Below are 8,369 nucleotides of genomic sequence, written 5' to 3' on the forward strand. Positions count from 1 at the left end.
GGGGTGCCTGAGCCAGTCGTGTGTGCACAACCGTCTCCAAGGACCTCGGGACACCTGTGGCCGCTGCTGCTCTCAGGGGTGGCCTGAGATGCTGAGGATGGAGCTGGAGGAGAGGCGGCCGGCACCAGGGGGCGGTGTGGAGCAGGAGCGAAGGATGGAAGGATGCGGGGGGGTTCCCAGGGCGCCTGGTGCAGGGCAGGGAGCCACGTTGGTTCACAGCCTGTGACAGGACGACGCCGCTTCTCCCCAGCACCTCCTCCTCGTGTGCAATCACTCGCGGTAACTCAGGAGGTTCCGCCGGGGGTGAAATGCACGCTTGCTGCATTTTCGCATGCATTTTTGAAGCATGAGACTTCTCCGTGCCTCAGACTAGAATCCAGACAGAAATGGAGCCTTATCCTGCTTTGTCGTCCACGTGAAGATGTGACAAACTCCCCGGACATCTGTAATACACGCAATAAGACGCATGTTTTACCGTGGTACTGACAGGTGTGCTGAATTCTCTCAGAAGGGCCCCAAAAGAAGCTTCACCGAGGGGGTAACCCTTGAGCTGGGCTTTTTAGAAAGTTCATCAGGCAACCAAGGAGAATGGCTTCACAGACCCAAATAACAGACTGAGCAATGACGCAGCGGCACGACAAGGGGTAGGGCGGGGGGCGGATATGAGCAGTTTGCTCTCGCTAGGGTGTGAAGGGCTAGGCTGCGGACAAGCAGGAGGCGATGAAGCTGGGAGTGGATGTAGGGTGGTGACAAGTCACAAAACCTGTTCTTATGCCAGGTGGCCGTCAGCCTGGACTCCCTGCATCTAACTGAGGTCCGTTAAAGGGCTATAAACCAGGGTGACACAGTCAGATGTGAATTTAGAAAGTTTGCACAGACTGCAGAATAAAACTGGGTTAGAGAGTGCAAGGATTGGAGGCCAAGGGGCCAGGTCAGAGGCAATTAGAACAACAACAGCAACAATAATAATAAACAAATAATAAAATTAAAATATAAATAATATACAAATATAAAAAAAGCATAATAATAAGGGGTGACTGCGGACAGGGACTGAATTCAGGCAGCGGCCACAGCTGCCTGTTGAATTAGGAGAACGGCCTGCAGCAATAGCTGACTGCGCAGGTGTGTGTTGCGGAGCAAAGGAGAAGAATCTGGACTGATGCTCTGGCTTCGTCCACAGGATGCGTGTGGTGCCTTAAACTGAAAATGGAGCTATCTCACAGAGAAGGAGCTGGTTTGGGATGAGGATGTGAGCTCCGTCTTGGAAGGTAGACCCGGAGATGCTCAGGGGACAGACGGTGTCCCTATGGGGTAGCTGGGCAGCTGGACAATCTGGGGTCAGACCGGAGTCATTGTCTTCTCATAGCAGTTAAGACCCAGGCTGGATGAGATGGGCAGGATGTGGGGGGAGAGGGGAGAAGGAGAGAGGTCAAGAGGGCCAAGGATGAAACCCCAAGGGGAACGGACATGTAGGGGGAGGCCGAGGAAGGGCTTCAGAGGAGGAGAGGAAGAGAGAAGTGGGTGGAACAAGATCAGTGTGACGTCACAGAGGTCACGGGAAGCAGAATCGGGGGGGCGGGGAGACCCACGGCATCAGTGTCCTGGAAGTCAGTCCTCCACTAGGGCTCAGGGGTGGAATATCTGGGGTCCTGGAGGGAGGGTCTCAATGCAGACACCTAAATGCCAGCATGCCCCAGGACCCAGGGCCCAGCGGAAAAGGAAGGGGTCCTCTCTAGCGACACTGGGGTTCAGGGACAGCAGGCACAGCTGAGGACAGGGCATCACTCTGAAATCAAGAGGACTAAGGAAAGTTCCTGACAGAAGGGCAGGACAGGACCACCCCAACTCCTGCCGCTGAGCCACTGGCAGCCAGGCTGGCACTGCCTGGCAGGAGACGAAGGGTCCCATCCCAGGAGCAGGCGCCAGTACCAGGGGGTCCCGCAGTGAGGCCACGGGGCCCCAGCTTGATCCCCCAGGGTCAGACCCCTGAGACACCGGCCCGACCCCACACAGAGCTACCAATCCACGCTGAGCGCCTGGAATCACGTGTGGAAATGGACATCGAAGGCTCACCCGGTGTTTGAAGGAAACATCTAACTCGAAAGAGAAGGAAAACCGATTAAAAAGCAATCTGGAGAGAAGACACAATGCAGGGAAGAGAGAAGAACTTAAAAAAAAAACTGTGGCTAATATATTTATAGAGAGAGGACATCGTGTCCGTGCAATGGGAGGAGAACGCTGCACAAAAAAGGAGAGGAACGTTCAGAAAATAAAAACGACTCTTGGGAATCAGACTATGAAAGCAACGAGAAAACATGCAATAGAAGGGCTGGGTGGTAACGTTGAAGGAATCTTCCAAAAAGCACAAAAGAGATGGAAAGCAGATGGCGAAGGATGAGGAAACAGAAGGATCCTCCAGGGCCCAGGGGTCACGTCTCAGAGCCCCCGAGAGCTCCGAAAACTTAGACGGAGACAGTTATCACAGAGGTTAGCCCGCACCGCCCAGAACCGAGGGCACAGGGCTCCCCAGCTCTAATAAGGACAGAGGCCTACAGCGCAGCAGACAGGAGAAGGTGAGCAAAGCTTTCAGAGAGAAAAACGTGGGTCGCAGACAGCGGATAGAAATGTCGAACAGCTGTAAACACTGGAAACTAGAACACAATAGAAAAACGCCTTCAAAATCCTAAGGGAAAGTCATTTCCAGCAAGAACGCTATAGACACCCAGCCAGACCATCGATTCACGGCGAGGGGAGAGGAAAGATATTTTAATCCGCAAACCTTCAAAATTCTCTTGTCTCTTTTCTCAGTAAGTTGCTGGAATTTGTGTTTCACCCAAAATGAAGGAGCACTAACCACAAAAGAGGCAGACAGGGTGCAGGAAATTCGGGGTTCGATGGGTAAGAGGGGACGCGAGGAAGGTACCAGGTCAGGACCAGCTGCAGACGAGGCCCAGTGATGCAGGAACGTTCCTGATTCCCTCGTGGGTTTGGGTGCACTCAGCTCGCTCTGCCATCAGGAAAAGGGAGCCTAGTTCAGTCCTGGACACAGAGACAAGTGAGAACAAGGCCACCTTAACTTCAGAGAACATCTCCGGTCACATAAAAAGGGACGTTCATCAGAACATACTGCAGGGCTTGGATGGGAAAAATATTGACAAAGGCAAGATAGGTCAATGCTCTCAATGTAACCAAAACCTGAGATAAAGCGAAATTCATTGAGAGGATGTGGGAGGGAGGGATGTGTGCGTGAGCGGGGAGGCGAGGTCTGTGTGTAACAGTGTGATGCGTGTCAACAAAAAATAACCCATAACCAAGCTATGAATGGAAACTGGGGGGAGTTTATTCTGAGCCAAATGTGAGGACCATATAGCCCAGGGCCTTCCTTCCCCAAGGAAAGAAGGGCACCAAAGAAGTGGGGTGCACAGAGCCGTTATATCCCCTCAAAGAGCCTGTTCCACATATGATTGCAATGTCCCTTTTATAATAATCATGAGACTGCTCTGTCGGCACAGTGATTGATGGACGCGGCAGGTAGGTCTGCTGTCTCAGTGGACACAGCAGGTGGCAGGTCTGCTGTCTCGAGCTGGGTGGTCCCAGGTGAGCGCAGCCATCAGTTCCTAGCCTAGGGAGAGATGCTTATCCTTAAGGAAGTGCCACTGTGGGGGAAGTTGCACCTTTATCTTAAGGCCCTTTGTTCTTGTCTTTGGGACACAGCAGATGCTTAAGCAGAGATACGATGCACGCTCAACGGCCACGTCAGACCCTTTTGGAAAAACAAAGTCAGGACGAATTAGGTTACACTGAATGGCTTCCTCATATATTCCAATATACCCTTTTGCTTGCCATTTGTCACACGTAATGTGTAACCGTGGTGACAGCGGGCAGGTGACTCGGACGCACGGGGACTGCAGACAAAGGGCGGTACCGTCGGGGCGGTTTGGGTGAGCAGAGGCCGAGGCTCAGATGTTCCTCTCCCTCCCGCCTTCAGCTGGTCTCCTTGGGACGGCAATGCACTCGTTCAGACTAGAGTGTCACCGCGGGGTCTGCCTCCTACCTCCCCCAGAGGACCCCCCGGAGCATCGACGTACCAGGAGGGAAGAGCGGAGGGTGGGAGGACAGTGGAAATCGAAATGACCCTGCAGCCAACCACTCCGCTGACCTCGGGCCGGCTCCTTAGCGTCTGTGAAAGTCGGGCTCGTCTGTAAAACGGGAAGGGTGACGCTGCCATCCCAGGACTGCTGTGAGGATCCAGTGAGATAATGTCTGTGCAGAGTCTTCCATGAGTCATTGAGAGCGACGTGGGCTTTTTAATGAAACCAAACGAATGAAGCGTTGATGGTGGAAGTGCCGGGCTGGTGACGTGTCTGCGTGTGCACAGTAGGGGGTTCCACCTCCACCACCCCCAACCCCACGGGAGGCCCAGGGGCTCGGGAGATCCACCTGGGGTCTCACGTCCTGGAACAGTAAGAACCACAGAGCGACGAGGCCGCCCTCGGCTTATCCAGGCCTCCGAGCAAGGCTGTGGGACAAATGGGGTCAATTATTGTTCCTCGAGGAGTCACCGCGACACGGAGTTAGCAGACACTGACCCACTGGTCCTGGGAAAACAGGGTTAGGGCCCCTCGAACCTCTGCTCGTAGCACTGTCCTCAGCCAGTCAACGCATGACCTTGTTTCCTGGGTGTCTCTGCTTAAAGACCCCTGATTGATGTAGGTCATTGACTCCTTCCCATTGAACTCACAGCCAGCAGCTCCATAGCTCTCGCCCCAGCGAAGCCTGTCTCACACCCGTGTGCTCCCCAAGAGCCGCGTCACCGCCGTCCTGTGCTCAGGACGCCAGACACAGCTCAGCTCTACACTCGGGGACCGTTTGAAACAGCGAAATCACCAACAGAAAGCACAAAACACAGGGCGCCGACTAGACCTCGGGAAAAATTCTCGCTTGCGGATGAGAGCCAAACCCGGAAGGCAGCGGCGCCCTTCTCCACTCTGCCCACGTCCGCGAACGACCGCAAAAGTACCCCAGGCCTTGAACTGGGGTGTTACAGATGAATCTTAGCAAGTAAGCGGATTTGCAAATGCAGAAACCAGATAATGGGATTGGCTGCATCGCTAGCCCCAATTTACAGAGCAAGAAATTGAGGCTCATGGGGTGAACGCCTGGCCCCACCCAGCAAGTGGCAGAGCCAAGATTCAACCCCATCTGTGAGGCGATGGCCATGATTCTGCCACTGTGCACACTGTTCTCCAGGCTGCTGCTCTGTTTACAGAAAAGGCGCTGAGGCCCAGAGAGGGTGCTGAAACACCTAAGGCCACACAGGTGTTGGGGGCAGTTCAGGGGCTAAACTCTGGCTCTGGACCCATGGATGGTCCCTTTGGTCACAGCAGAGCCCCACCCTTTATGAGCTGCCTGACCTCCTGCGCTGTGCGTTCCCACCTCCCATAATCGCTCTCCCACTCCACCCAGGGACCCTGGGAGCAGGACGGGCCTGGTGAGCTGGGGTGGGAAGCCTCACCCTGGAAGATGCCGTCAGGCCGCTCTGCCACCGGCTCAGCTCTGGCACCTGGATGGGCGCGTGCAGAGCAGGCCACCAGGGGGCGTCCCCCACCCCCACGCACACAGGCAAGCCTGGAGCCCCGCGGGCTGAGTGGTCCAGGAGAAGGCGGAGAAACAATGGGGTGATTGATGCAAACGCGCCATGAAAGACAAATTGTTCAGATGAAGTGCATTCCGGGCTCCCGCCCAACGCCCAGGGTGTGTGGAATTTCAAGGAAAAGCTGAGGAAATCTGGGCTGTCCGGCGGGGACCCCGTGCCTCCCTTCCCTGGAATGTTGCAGGCTGGCCCGGGCTCCCAGAGACCTGCCCGGCAGAGGTGGGGCTGGAGGAGGGCCAGCCGGCTGACCCTGACCCCCACTCTTCATGTGGCCGCCCGTCTCCTGGACCCACTTGGCCTTGAATAAACTTCTTGCAGCCCACCTCCCCATCCCCACTCCCAGAGCCCGTGTGAACCCCGGAGCTCCCTCTCACTCCCCGGGTGGCCTTGGGTAAAGCCTTCCACCTTTTGGAACCTCTGTTTTCCCATCTGTAAAGTCATGGGGAGTCATGGTCTTGTCCGTGTATACCCCACACGGTTATCATGAGAATCAAATGAAGAAGTCCTTTCTGTTCCAAGGAGGCCACTCCTCAAGCTGCCCCAGAAGCGGCCCTGGGCGGCCAATTCCTGCCTCCTGGGACACAGGACTTGCTGCTCAGCACCCCTTCCTCCCCCCCACCCACCTCTGGAGACCTCCAGGTGACCCCAGGCCCAGGACTGACCCTCAGCGTGAGCTCCCAGCCTCCCCGCACCCCAGGATCTGAACTTCCGACCACCCCCCCCCCACCCCCAAAGCCGGGGAGGGTGGAACAGGATCTGAAGCTGAGGCCTGCACAAGGGCTCCTTGTCCTGCCGGGCAGGCTGGCACCCGCCTGTCCTGGCCTGAGGAGGAGTCTCTCTGGGGCTACTGTCTTTCTGTTGTGGCTTGGGGGAGGGGCAGCTCAGAGCCAGGCCAGGGTGGCCGGGTCACATCCCAGCCCACCTCCTGGAGTGCTGTGGGTTTTGATACCTCCCTTCCCACCCCATGTGACCCAGACATCCCAGGATTGGTCCTGCAGCCTTGTGGGCGGGTGACACTACTGTCAATCACGATGCCGCGCCCCTTGCCCCTCCCCCGCCACTTCCATCCCCATCCCCAATTTTCACAGCCTCATCCTATCCTGTTCCTTTGCCATCTTTCATAAGTGAATTATTTATTTTTATTCTTTTAATTGAGGTATAACTGATGTATAACGTTGTATTCGTTTCAGGTGCAAAACATCATGATGCGATATTTGTACACATCGCAAACCAATCACCACGATGAGTCTCGTTAACAGCCATCACCACACCTGGTTACACACTTTTTTCTTGTGATGAGAACTTTAAAGATCTACTCTCTTACAGTAGATCATTATTAATCATTATAATGAATACTTATTATTGATAGCAATTTGTGCAATGCTCCCAGCAGAGCCCTGCCCACATTTAGCAATCAATAAAATTCTCTTTTTTTCCAGCCACCACCCAAAGCCCCCCAGGACAGGAATTTAAAACTCCCAAACCTTTACTCCACTCCTCACGTGCCAATCTTTGTGCCCTGTCCGTCCTGCTGGCCCTGCTTCTTCCCTGGCTTCTTCAGCATCTTGCTGCTCTGCCCTAGTCTGTTCTTGGCCCCAAAGACCTGGGGTCTGAGCCCAGCTCCAACATCACTCAATCGCTGTGTGATTTCCAGCAAATTGCTAAACGTCTCTGGGTTCTCAGTGGCTTTATCCCCAAGGGAGACGGGGTCATCTCTGCCCCAGGTGGTAGGGAAGCCCAAATAAGACAGCAGTTACGAAAGGCCAGTACACTGCTGAGAGGTCATTACCACCATCCGCTCGCTGATGGATGGCTTTCCACCCGCCCGGAGGGGGCTGTCCCTCCTCCAGCCTCTTGGAGACTCCAAGGATAATTACCCTTGAGGTGTGTCGCGTCCTAACTTTACGGAGCATTTTCACACCCTTCAAACCATTATAACTTTCCCCAATGGATCCAGTGCCGGAAGAGGGAGGGAGGGAGGGTTGTTCTGGACAGCTGGAAACGCTCAGCATCGTTTGGGTCGTTTGTACAGAATTTACTATCCGCCGAAGATAAACACAGTCCCTCCTGCCAGACACACACAGTCTGGTGAGGACAGAGCTGGGTAAACAGATGTCAGCAGCCCCACCCTGGGCCCATGTGGTCTCTGGTTTAACCCAGAGCCTGGTGGAGTTTGGTTCTGAACAAAGGCCCTTTGGATGCTAGTGATGACCCAGGAGGAGGCTCACGCACCCCAGACCACACCCTTCCTGCCATGGTCCTTGCCAGCCGCACCCGGGCTTGACCAGACCCAGCCCCTTCCTGGCCTCTGGCAGAGTGAGCCGTTCTCGGTCCCTCAATAAACAATACTGGGCCCATTTGCCAGCATCACACACACGCAGAAACTCAGGCTCAGGGAGCGGTCGGCAGGTGTGGAAAGGGTTAAGCCCACAGGCTGTGCCTGGGCCCCAGCTGTGCCTGGGCGGCCTGCGGGATTTACAGCCTCCCGCACTGCCCCAGCCCACCCAGCCCTGGCTGGGGAAAGATGCTCCTCTCCCGGAGAGAAGAGGAGTCCGCGCTCCACACCAGACTTCTCCTGTCCCGAGGCCAGGGCCTCCCACGCAGGCGCCGGCCATGGGGAGGGCCGGGAAAGAGGAGCCAGGACACCAGGAGGAGGCAGGGCTGGGCTCCAGAGACCAGGGTGGGCAGAATTGGAGCTGGCCCTGTCTGTCCTGGG

General features: G+C 55.6%; 1 long non-coding RNA gene across 1 annotated transcript; it reads right to left on the reverse strand.

The window, feature by feature from the left end:
• Nucleotides 1–211: 211 nt before the first annotated feature.
• Nucleotides 212–4,847, reverse strand: LOC124248934 (uncharacterized). Its single transcript, XR_006891189.1, has 3 exons — nt 4,089–4,847; nt 2,924–3,039; nt 212–443 (listed from the first exon to the last, which is right to left on the reverse strand). It is a non-coding gene; the product is annotated as an uncharacterized LOC124248934 (long non-coding RNA).
• Nucleotides 4,848–8,369: the final 3,522 nt, after the last annotated feature.

The sequence above is a fragment of the Equus quagga genome, chromosome 12 (assembly GCF_021613505.1).
Source record: "Equus quagga isolate Etosha38 chromosome 12, UCLA_HA_Equagga_1.0, whole genome shotgun sequence".
In the NCBI taxonomy this organism is placed as follows: domain Eukaryota; kingdom Metazoa; phylum Chordata; class Mammalia; order Perissodactyla; family Equidae; genus Equus; species Equus quagga.